A 13,337-nucleotide genomic window follows, 5' to 3' on the forward strand; every position below is an offset into this window, starting at 1 on the left:
TTGTCCCCCTCTCCCCCCCACCTGGTCATTTACTCAACCACACTGACCAGTGTGGTGAAGTATGGTCAAACAGCCCTTATAAACTTACTTAACGAGATTCATATAGCTCCTTTACTAAGGCGATTTACAGCAATTATAAAATCGTACATTGCGTGACAATAATTTGAAATAGAGAATCGGGTTTTTGTACATGGTGCAGTTTTGATGCAGCTAAAGCGAGATGGATTGATAACGACGGATTGCGATAGGCCTGGTCGTAGTTGGGGGGCGACAGAAAATTGGGGGGCTGAAAGTTGATCGGCCAACATTGCACTGGGAAGACAAAGGCGGCGGCAAGGGGCTGGAGCCAGGAGGGAGACGAAGCAAAAAGCTCAACGCGTTCATTAACAACACTTTACAATACATAATAGTCGACGTTTTGGGCTATGGGCCTTCTTCAAAGCACATCATGAACGGGAGAAGGGCCGTTGCCCAAAAGCGTCACCGATTATATATTATTTGTTCGTTTTAAGGCAGTGTTCTTGACATATACATTTAATGTTTTTTGTTCTTCACCAAATCATGTCAAGAACTAAGCAATGAATTGTCAAGGGTCCGTGAGTTATTGTTGTTGACCATTTTTGTTATTATTTACCTACAAAAAAACCATGCACTGACTTTTCGATTTAAAGCATTCGTGACTGCAGGGAATCATCTTCTTGGTTCTTTCGGTAAAGTCACGTAGGTAAAAAATTAAAATTAAAAGTTAAATAAAAATAAAATAAAAATCACGACGTTTCGGAGGCAACACAAGCTTCCGTCTTCAGGTGGAATCGTCACAGCACGATTGCTGTTTCTTACTTGCTGTGACGGTTCCACCTGAAGACGGAAGCTTGTGTTGCCTCCGAAACGTCGTGATTTTTATTTTATTTTTATTTTAAATGTAAAAAAAAATTCTGTTCCAGAAAGAAAACATAATTGTATTTTATTATGTTTTATTTTTATTATTTCCCTTCTACGTGACTTTACCGAAAGAACCAAGAAGATGAATCACTGACTTGTTCGACTTTCATGGAGGTCCCCGCTCTGGCTCCACCATCGCCAGCCTCGTCATCCAACGATAAAATCCGCTGCTGTTCGCGGATAACGTTTGTTAATCGGCGAGTCTAAACCACGTTTTCTGCAAACGGGCTTGGCTTCGAACTTTTCGATGGAGCGGAGGGTGGAGATCAAAAGTGAGAAACCCAGAGACGTGTTTGTTTTCAGAATGGAAAGACATTTCGCGGAACAATATGTGGTTTTAAGATTTTCTTTTCCCACTCACTTTCCTTTCTGAGTGCGACCCGCGGTGCGGGAATGCAGCCACACAGGGTTTGAAGGAAAAGTTAAAGAATGTGTGCGTGTGTGCGTCTGTATATTGTGTATGTTTGTACTGTACGCGTGTGTATGACAGGCAGCCAAAAACGTTTGGAGAATAACAACGTAAAGGTGCAGCCCTGCAATTGCTTGCTCACGTCACTGCTGGTGGAAGGCCCTCCGCTAGAGGGAGCTCTGGAGAGCCCCGTGAGAGGCTATGTTTTGGCCTACTCTTCCACACGATTCCAGGCGGAGAGGAAGAGGGGCGGGGTACCCACATTTGACCTCACCGTATGCAGCCCGCCAATCGACGCACTGCGGTGGACCCATTACTCCTGTCAGGTGGATCAAGGCCCAGGGAATTGATGGTTGCCTCACACGTGTGTGCGTATTAAATATACCCTGTGTATGCATATATATACTATATATATACTATATATATACTCTATATATATAGTCCTGAGAATGTTCTTAATCTGCATCTTTTGAGAAAGACAAGGTCGGAACCACGTCAACTGCTCCCCCCCCCCCCCCGATTATGGCACAGATCAAACTATGAATTAGGAGTTAACGACGTGAATGGAGCCTCGCGTAGCCAGCAGACGTGCAACGTTGGGTCAACGTCTGCCGGGAGCTTGGCTATGGCGGAGCTGCATCCGGCAGGGGTGGAGGTCGTGACCTCTTCTGGCTGTCACCCTGGCGGAATACCGCGCACGAGCAAAGATGAAGATGGGAACGTGGAATTGTAGAACAATGGCAATGATCTGATGCACTGGGAGCGTGGATTGTTTGAACGTCAAGCAGGAGGTTGCCACGTGCCCCGCCTAGCGTAGCGAGACGCTGCGAGGTACGGGTGGACAAGGATGTTGGAGAGGCAAAGCGGTGTCCTGTCGACGAAACGACAGCGGAGAGCATCATCAAAGGTGGTCCCAGCAGGCGACAGACTGCCACTTGTCAAACTCGGAGGACAGCCAGTGCATATATGTAGAGAGCCACGAGTCACGGTTACACGCTCAACGTTCCATCACGGTGATGAAGATACAGACGCAGTCTGTGAGCAGACGCGAAGGATACTCGATGCAGAAAAGGGGAAGTGATTTCCCGGTTACCGTGGGCCACCTTGGAATGGCAAACTTTGCTTTGCGAACACCTGGTTCCAACATGAAAAATTCTGACAATTTACCAAGAAAAACCACGTGATTGTAGAAGACACCGGATAGATTACATCCTAGTCAAGTAGTGATACACGAAACATCCATAATATAGTTTTTTTGGGTTGGATCGGGTAAATATAAATGTGTTGTTAAACCCGCCACCACCCGACACAGCCAATTAGTGAGGTTTTGTCATGTAAACAGAAAACGTGCCAATTCGTTACGAGTACAACACCACCAGTTATTATGGATGGCGTTGGTCGCGAAAGCCTGCGTGTTAAATACACGAAACAGTTTGCTAAATTCCCGCAGCTACCCAACAGTGGAAAGGGTGCATAGACGCTCTCGAAGAGAAGGAAGGAAACTCAATGAGACTGAACACAGAGGAAGAGGGAAATGCAAACGAAGAAGACACGTTGCCACGGCAACACAGGCAGGAAGGCCGGGAAGACAGAGGGAGTCGATGGAATGCCTTGAGAAACGAGGAAGGGCGAAGGTGAAGAAGCGAAGTTGTGAATGTGCCACAGAGTCTGCCACACGATGTGCGTGCGGGGAGACCGGCCGACAAGATTGTATGACCTCAATGGTGACACCGATCCCAAAGAAACCAAACACAAACTGACATCTCAGACTTTAGAATGATACGTTTGATATCTCACCCGTTGAAGGTTATGCTGAACATGATTTGATCAAGGATCTACAGCAAAGCAGAGGCTTATACTGCAATGGACCAAATTGGGTTTTCGGAAGGGATAAGGAGCAAGGGAATTGGAGTTATTAGAAAAATCTAGGAAAGGATGTTGGCGTTTAACCGAGAAGTTACACATTTGTTTGATTGATTTTGAGAAAGCATGCAAAAGGGTGAATTTGATTATCTTGGTCAACACGCTCAGTATGATGAGAGCGGATGGGAAAGATAATAATTCATGTGGATTGCAGCCTTGTACATGGGCCTAAAGGCAACAGAGTGAATGCTCAGAGGCGAATCCGGCGATGCAATAATTGGAAACTAAACTAAACTAATTTACATTTTACCACAAGGTAAGGCCCACTGGGCTGTGGAGCTCTTTTTTCAGAAGCGACCTGGCCACAAACGATAGCTCAACGAAGTGGCTTGTCATGTAGAAATTATAGCAGCCCAATACTCTAAACGCACGTTTCTAAATGTGGAGGGAAAAACCGGAGGAAAATCCACGCGACCATGTGGAGAGAGACACACAAACTCCACATATACAGCAGGTTTCAGGGTCGGAATCGAACTCACGACCTCCTGTATACCAGGCGAGGTAGTTAACATCTCCTAGCCACCGTAGCGAGATATAAACTGGAGGTGTGGGACAGGGGCGCTCATTATCGCCTGGTGATAGAAGAAGTTTGACAAATCCTGATGGAAGGAATCAAGATCGGAGGACACACATTGAGGTCGAGCTGATGTACAGATGACGGACGGGACTAGGAAATATAGCAGAACGGCTTCACAGGTCTCAGTTTACGAGGTAAAACATGAAGCAGCGGGAGATTTTTTTGGAATGAAAATAAACATGGGAAAGACCAAAGTAATGAGTGGCTCAAAGAAAGAAGGCAGATGGGTGAATATCTATCATTGTAGGCGAAGTGAAAAAGTTCTGCTGCTGAGGTAGTCTTGTCCTTACCGATGGAGCGGGTTCTGAAGAAATCAGAACCAGAATCGCAATGGCCAAGGAAGCCTTCAGAAAGAAAAGGGGACTTTTAACAAAACGCTTTGAAGGCAACTTGAATAAAAGAATAATAAAGAGTAACGTTTCACGTGTGCCTACATGTGCTTGGGAGATGTGGACAATACGAGAGGAAGATACAGTGATTGTAAAGAGGTTATTTTCGTCTTCATGTGGACTTGAAGGAGCGCTACCGTCATAAGATGGACAAAAATGAAAAACAAACGACGAGGTGCTGGCGAGAGAAGACGGTGAAAGTATTCCATAAATGTAGGAAGCGGAGAAATGCCTGGATTGGGGCACGCAGTGGTGAGAGGGACCGGCATGTTGACGGAGGCGATTGGTAATGTTGTTTTTATGATGATGGATGATATTGGTCGCGAAAGCCTCCGTGTTGAACGGGGGTGATTGTGTGTCGAGTAGTGAGAGGGAATCAGCTGAATGAGGTGAGCGATCGAAGATTATTTGGGTAAGGACCAAGAGGAAAGATAAGAAGGGCGATGCTGACGACGTTCATATGTACGTTGAACTTCTTTCGCACCGTACGTAGCCAACCGTGCTAATCGGAGGTGTGGGGACAAGGAGAACAAGCTAAAGTCAACACGCAGTTCTGAACAAGTGAGTTTTCAATCTAGATTTAAAAGTGCGTAGCTCCAATGGCTTTCTCATATTAAATAAATGTAGTTTTCAATCTGGATTTAAAACACGAATGTGCAGACAGATGAAGAGAGCAGAGGAACACGGAGGAGAGAATTGTGATGACATGTCAAGATCGCGAGAGATGGTGATCGCCTGCGGGAGGCATTCCTACCAGCGGAGCATCATCACCATGGCTGATGATGGCTGATGATGGCTGATGATGATGAGTGGTGTCACAGCATTTAGACGTTACACTACGAACATGATTATCTGAGTTTCATTCCTGGCCGAAGATGTCTCGAGGTCAACTCGGTCTTAGATGAAGGAAGCGGTGCGTAAACACCATCGAAAGGAAGATAAAGGTTCCCGGGAAATGTTATGGTCACACCATTCCGTCGTTTCCCACGCCGAGCTTTAATAGGTGCTCGCTAACAGCACCCTCCAAACAGTGCCTTCGTCTAAAGGAAACATCTTTGTACGTGTAATATCGGGTTTGGCAACAGACTCTTTAAATATTCATTTAGAACGTTCGGGTTTCTAAGAAATCCACTTAAAGCGCCGTCTTATCTCGCGAACGAATCGCAAAGTTATTGCATTACTGCATAGGGGCTACAGGTGTGTGTGTGCCTTCGCATACATTTCCAGCATCGACACAAATGTAGCCTAACTGGCACGCTATGTCTATCACTGTGCGTCACTTAGTCCCCGTGTTACTATACTCCGTTCTCACGTCTGAGGTACGACTTGCGCATTTCAGTATTGTGTCATGTGCACGCGGCTTATGGAATGGTGGTGCAGACAGAGACAATGCCTGGCCGTCTGTGTTTTCCCATCGATGGTGTTTACTCGCTGCCCGAATCGACACGTTGAACACATCATCCGTGTTCGTTAAGTCACAGTACCTGAGATGCTACGGATGCAGTCAGTAGGTGTCCGTACTCAAGCATGTTGGGGCTCTCGAGACTTTGCTTCCTCTCGACATATGAAAACGCACTGCACTTAGTTCAACGACTCTTTGTCAGGGTGGGGGGGTGGTTCTTGCATTGGGATGTTTGGCCGACGCCACTGATATTGTGTGTGTGGTTTCAGCTGTGGCAGGAAACCGTGGAGCGCGGAGTAGATCCAAGCAGGCCAGGGGGAGAACGCGCGAAGTTCCACGCACAGAAAAGTCACCCGAGGCAGGGATCGAACCCAGCGTCTTCCTGCTCCGAGGCGCGAGCATCAGGAGGAGGCGTTGACACGCTGCCGGCCGGGTCACATCACCCCGCTCTCAGCACTCAGTGGCCAAATTATTGTTTCATTCTCTCTGTCCCCTTTTTTAGTTTCTCTCCCCCCCCCCCCCTTGAGATCACGACGAGGTTGTTCTATGGATCCGCTCGTTGATACCAGGTGCAGCGAGTCTTTGGTAACCTGTTGTGTTGTTCTCTGCTTGCGTCGTTAACAATATAAATTGTACATATTTAAAGTGGCTGAATACAAATGTGTTTCATTTGCTGCGTTTTTTGTTCAATAAAATGTTTTTTAATGTAAAAAAAAATTAAGCCATGACTATTGAGCACATGACATCATCATCATCACCATCGTTCACATAACAACATCACATCTCTGCTTCCCACGCCTCCGATTAGCATGGTTGGCTACGTACGGTGCGAAAAAAGTTCAACGTACATCTCAAAACGCATGTTAAACAACCAACATTATCAAGGTAATGTTAAACAGAGGAGAAACTGTCTTGTATGTGACTTTAATGCGTCTATTGTCTATGGGAGCAGCAGCAACTAGTGGCCTCACTATTGGTTCAATTATCCCCCCTCTGTCATCTGCAAAACATTTTTTTTTTATGAAATCGGACATTTGAACCTTATGGCGGTACCCCGGGGTACCATAGTACCCCAGCTCTCGCACAATGTCCGTGATGCAGTCACTTTTAGTCTGTTGATGGTCGGCGATGCGGCAATCGACTCATCTCGACGAGCTGTACACGATGCACCCCCATGGTGGTTCAGCGCAATCGTCCTCGCTGCGTTTCGACATCGCGGAGTGGCACTGATTTCGGATTGATTGGTACCCCAGTCGCGGAGTTAAATACACCCCTGGAAAAAATTGTGTCCAAGAAATAAAACATTTAATTGCCTCGCCCATTTTGCATTATTTGGTTACCCCGGGGTACCGCCATGAGGATACATTCCCCACGATTTCTTTTCACGATACGAGAGGAGAAGCGTGGCAAATGACTCAAATTGGCTGCAATTATCCGCACTGCTCCCCCCCACCCCCCTCGCAGATATGTGAAGTAAATGTGGGTGGATAACCCCGGCGGGGAATATGATCCGCCTCATTGATCCCCCACATCACAGCGGATACGAGGACTCCTCCTGCATGCTGAATTGCCATTGGCCGTATGAAAAGTAAAACGAATGGAGAACCACAACTTGCCGAGGCTTCAGAGACTCCCCAAGCTACGTGCAATGATATAACACGCGATAAATACCGGCTGACACTGAAACACGTATGCTTGCGTGTATGGAAATAAATATGTTTATCAAATGCACCTTTTTAGCCCACGTTTGGATTTAGTACGCATATCGAGACATTGGTATGCCGTTGTTTTTGGCTATATAATTCTTAACGGGTGGCATTAATTGAAAATATACTTGAAGCATATATATTTATTTATAAATGCCTTGCAATTAATTGAAAGGAACACATCTGGAGCAGGCACCTGAGTCACAAATATGAGTCCAGGAACTGAATAGAAGCTCCCAGCACGTGGCACGAAACTTCGGACTTCATGCCGAACAACGCTCGGCACGACCTGCAAACGCTTTGGAGAGGCACGCGGCACACCCGTGGACACCTACGCAGCGGTATAACTCCAAAGTTACTGTAAGAAACAAAACAACAATGATATCAGAATCCGTATTTAGACTTGAGGAATCCGATGAGCTATAAAGCTCTTTGTCACAGATGTCCAGCAGGGGCGGGATCAGCGAGTTACAGCAGCAGCAGCAGCAGCAAACAACACAAACACATTTATAGGAGTGCAAAATAGAGAAAATGGTAAGAAAGTCACTGCATATAAATACATATAAATACATTATATAAGTCCGTTTCATCAAGAGTGGGCAAGGCAGCAAAAGCAACAGACACAGTCCCAGACCACACTAAGATAACGCTACACAGCAGGAGTCCCTCAATACAATGGCACACTCACATTGGACGATCGATACACAGGTAAGGATCAAAGTTACAAATCACATTTGAAAATGTGACCGTATCCAGCAATAATCTTCTGCTTCAAGATATAACACACAAAGACAAAGATCCTCAGTGTAGCCTTTCACAGACTCTTGGGGTGGGTGGCCGGCACCACGCCTGGTAGCCAATGTCTCCATAGTAGTAATGTTTACACATCGCACCAGGTACTTATTTGAGGTTGAGTCAACCTAGAGGAGGCCCAGGACCGATTCAGATAATTGTCATTGGCTATGGAACGAGATATCAGGATCTGAGTGTAAACTTTTTTGAATGGGCCTTAAAACATATTTATACGCTTCCGATTATTACATGTTTAGTAATTTTAGTAAATTATTTTTTAAATGTATTTATGATATTATTGTCATGCTGAGTATCTGCTGCTGCGGTGTTCTGTACAGCGCTTTGAGAAACTTGATGAAAAGCGATAAATGTAATTATTATCAGACAATTAGGTTCGTAGCGTGGTGCACTGACCGCTCCAATCCCGATGTAACACACACACACATATACACATAAACATTAGCCACATACACACACGTACTCATCAGCAGGCCATCAACACACGCATACACTATTGTTTATTCGAGAAGAGGATGCAACCTCGTGCATGGGTAATCCAGCCAGCACCATTGCACCGTGCGCGTGGTCGTCGTCTGCCTGCAGCCTGAATGTACGCACGGGGAGAACATGACGCACCACGAGAGGCCCTTGACTCCGCTCCGACAGGAAAAGGGAACAACAAAAGTCGAAGGCCTTCGCCTTGGACAGAAAAGCAATCTACTGGTGGGGGCTTTAGAGAGAGGCCCCTCTCGAAGCGTCTTTGTCCAGCCCTTCGCGAGAAGCGGGAGACAACCCCCCCCCCCCACTTTGGGCCCCGTCACGCGGTTACCATCCGATCGCCTTCCCGCGTGCTGAACCCCGTTGATACTGCTGGGGGGTGAGGGATAGATTTCAGAAACTTTGCCGATTGTTGCAATTGTCACGCCGCCCAGATCGCACCGGAGGCCTCTGTCCGGAGCGCGGGTCCCAGAGTGATAACCACAAGGCCAGAGCAGCTTGCTTCTCCATAATCCCAAGGCGGAATACTCAAGGGATGCCCAATGGAAAACTGGCCACCCCCATGGCCCCAGAAGGTGATAGCGTTCTGGCACCGAGTGCGTTTGTGTGGTTTAGTGTTGACTTAAAGCGTTCGCGACTGCAGGAATTCATATGCTTGGGTCTTTCGTAACCTATCTACGTGACTTTACCGAAATACTCAAGAATATGATTTAGTGTTCTTTACATGTCTATTTATAAAGAAATATCCTGCTATTTGTATAAGGCTACAAGCTGTACATTGCTGTTTTACGTCATATCAACGTATGTATGCCACCGACAAAGTATACATATATATTATGTTTTTAAATATCCAAAATCAAGGGTCAGTTGGCCGACTGTAAAGTTACGTAACAGCAAGAGGCATAGCGCGAAATCTCGGGATGTTTGAGAGTAAAAACTAAAATCCGCCAAGCACTGGTTTCTCAAAATGTAAACATGCAGTGGGTGCTAAACCATAATCCATCTCTGCCCTGTATGCCATGCGTAGTCTTGTACAAGATCTGATTTTTTAATAAGGTTTTGTTTTTCTGTGTGATGCACAATTGTGAGTGTGTGTGTGTTTCTCGGCTCAGCTACATGCCCTTATTATAATCCCCAAGCAGCAAATCATTCCAACTTTTTAAAAGTCACATGGGCAGGAAATATCCCTCCATGCCTTCCAGAACATTGAGTGGAGGGACGTAAAGGGGAACGAGTCTCATACTGCCGCCTGCGTTTTTACGATCGTACAGTACAGCTTTCCATATGGTTTGAGATTGTACAGCTCGCGTTGTTCAGAAACGATGTCCGACGTTTTACTCCGCAGACCGGGGACTCTTCAAGACCTTCAGGAATTGGAGAAGTGAACGTCATCGCTGAGCAACATGCACGGCACCACCCAAAAACACATCAGAGAGACGTCCTGTTTGGGATATCTGTTCAACTCCTGATTGAATATTATTGATCCCAATCCCCATTGCAATAGAAACATGTTATCTGAACAGAAACTCAGCGGGCTGAAATAAAGACATCGATTGATTTGTTGACGACACGTGAACACCGTTTACTGCTAAATCAAAACACCCACACGCGGTTGAACTATACGTCGCAGATAACGACACGTTTGTAAAGCAAAATACTGGCAGCTCCATTGCGTGAAGGCTTCACTAATGCTAAGGCATGCAACTGAAGCGTGCACCGTTTTGGCCGCGTTTACCAGCCTCGTTCATCCTGCCAGAGGACATTAATTTGAAACAACTGCAGTTTTGTTCAGCTTCAGCAGTGGGTACGGTGTGGATGTGCACTGTTCGAAGCTGCACATTGTCCGCAATTGTCTTTGTAAGCCCACGACATGAGATAAAAAAAAAGTCCTTAAATTACTTTTTCGAAACCACGTGGTGCCCATCGCTTTTGGGGGCCAATTCACTGTTGCTGTGACGAGCTCAGTTCATCACTACGTCCTCAACAACAAAACAACCTCTGCCTACGTCTGTAAAGTGGCACAGCCTCGCAGCCACTGGAATAAATCAGAATAAGAACATGTATTTATACTCCAGGAATCCGATGAGCTATAAAGCTCATTTTCACAGATGTCCAGCAGGGGCGGGTCAGAAAGTTAGAAGAACAAACAATACCAGCATACGATAGGAGTGCAGAGCATATGAAAGGTAAGCATAGGTATACATTTCAGCACTATTCACGGTCCATCATGCATGCGTGAAAGTGCGTGTCTGGGTGGAGTGGTAGCGCAGTGGTGGTGCTCTGCACGAGAAATCTGGTTTGATTTCCTCCCACGGGTATAACATTAGCGGTGGTTACCCAAACTGGTCCCTGGGGGTTCTCTGGGTTGACTCAGCCTAAAATGAGCACCTTGTGCAGTCTTAATTTTTGGAGCTTTCGTGACTGCAGGAATTATTCTTTGGTTCTTTCGGTTAAGTCACGTCTAAAGATAAAATAATAAATTAAAATAATGGCATATTACGATGTTTCGATTGCAACACAAGCAATCATCATCAGGCATAAAAGAAATAGCAACAAAAATCTAACTAGAAAACTATAGACAGACATACAAGCAGACAGACATCACTTGAAATACGTAATCAACCAGGCTATGCGTTAATTGTGTGTTGACCGACTCTCTGTGTTGTATTACATCACATTTCGATATTTTGCTAGGTTATTTAATTTTCGTGTGCCTTTCTCCTAATTTTCAAGCTTGCGTGCCCGTGCCACGTCGTCATCTTACTTGCAGCAGCAGTACGTTGCCGTCCACTCATTGATATGCTAATTTTCTCTGCCCCCTCCCTCTCTCCGTCCCCGCCCCCCCCCTCTCTATATTTAAGGGACCGTCACAGAAACGACCCCTCTCTTTGTGCCGATATGTGTCCTCTCTCTGTGTGCCCTTGTGATGTCTGTCTGCTTGTATGTCTGTCTATAGTTAGATTTTTGTTGCTATTTCTTTTATGCCTGATGATGATTGCTTGTGTTGCAATCGAAACGTCGTAATATGCCATTATTTTAATGTATTATTTTATCTTTAGACGTGACTTAACCGAAATAACCTTGTGCAGTGTGTAAAAAAGGCGGTCGGGCAGAGTGCTGGCCACATCACCAGGTTGCGCGACGTCGTGACCTTAATAGGCGTTCGCGAGCAGTGCTTGCCCAAATAGCCCGTGTCGCCTACACGGCGCATCTTTGTCTTTGTTTTTGTTTTTGTTTTCCAGTAATCGGTGCCAACTGGCAGAATCTTTCTCTGACAGTTTATATGGCTAAACCCACGGCGTATGCCGATAATCTAATCGACTTGTTGTTGTGATAGACTGTAGGGGCAAGTGCTGTTAGCGAGCACCTATGAAGGCCGGCACGGCACACGAAGGGGGTGGCCAGCACCACCCCCGACCGCCTTTGTCTCCCCTGTGGCTACGTTTACACACCGTACTAAGTACTCATTTGAGGCTGAGTTGACCTAGGGGAGGCCCGGGACCGGTTCAGATAATCTTCACTGGTGTTGGCCGTGATTCAGAATCCCAAAGTTGGTCGTTTCGCACTTTTGCAGGCACGCTGTACAAGATAAAAAGGCAAGTGTTTAACTTGTTTTTTTTTAAGTCACAGCAGCCGCCACGAGTTCTGGCCTAAACATGCGCCCAGCGCATTCCTGCGGCTGGAGGCGGCGAGCTGGTCGGCCGTCTGAGCTGCGAGTTTCCCGGGGGCCACGGAAAGGGGAGGGTTTCAAAGGCACGAGAAGCGAGGAGGGTTCGAGAAAAGAGAGATTTGGGTGGGTTCTATAGCATCAGGCTGTCGTGGCATGATACTTAAGCAAATCAATAATTAGCTATTCTGTTTGTTTTATGAAGGCCAGAATAAATTAACACCCTACCCCCGGGACATTACTTTATTTTTGTGAGAAAAAAAACTACTTTAAAACACATGCCCCCTGCCAATCCACTGCTGGATGAATGCCTCTCCGTGCTGTGCCAGTCATGCGGGTTCTTTGATCGCGCTTTGCCGTACTGTGAAGTGAGGTCGGGGGTTTGGGGGGCAGCTGGAACCGGTTCGAGTGTCAGGTATCACACGCACACTGATGTCAGCAGTGTTCAGAGATCACAACTCAGGTGGCTGGGTTCATAGGGCAGTGCGGAAACTACTGGTATTTTGTTGATATTTACCAATGTAAATACGTTTCATTTTTATATATATGAGGACCGCCCCCACCCCCTTTGACAAAAGTTTCAAGATCCTCCTCGGATTGAAGGCCACTTCGCGGTGCGAATGCGGTGAACAGCATCGCACGGACATCCGAGTGAACTCCTGTCCACATTTTGTTGTACTAATTTCCCGAAAACATCTCTGGAAATTCACTCCACTTCCCTCGAAGTTCTTGACCGGATATGAAAAATTGTGTCTATGATGTTCCGGAAAATACTTTGCAATTCCTCCGTACGACATCACATCATGCACCACTTCACTACCACTCCATCCTTGCTTTTTGTGGAAGAGCTTTGCTATGTTCCGGTGCTTTTCAATTTGTCGTTGTTTTTATTATCATTATTTGTGTACGTACGCACAAGTCGATGTATGTGCTGAAGTGACTTTTACTGAGCTGTGGGCTCGGCTAACACCAATGGTGAGTCACAGGTGGACTCGCCTCCTTATCAACCTGCACTGACCAGCATGGTGAAAG

This window comes from Lampetra planeri, chromosome 30 (genome assembly GCF_965212315.1).
Source record: "Lampetra planeri chromosome 30, kcLamPlan1.2.h2, whole genome shotgun sequence".
NCBI lineage: Eukaryota > Metazoa > Chordata > Hyperoartia > Petromyzontiformes > Petromyzontidae > Lampetra > Lampetra planeri.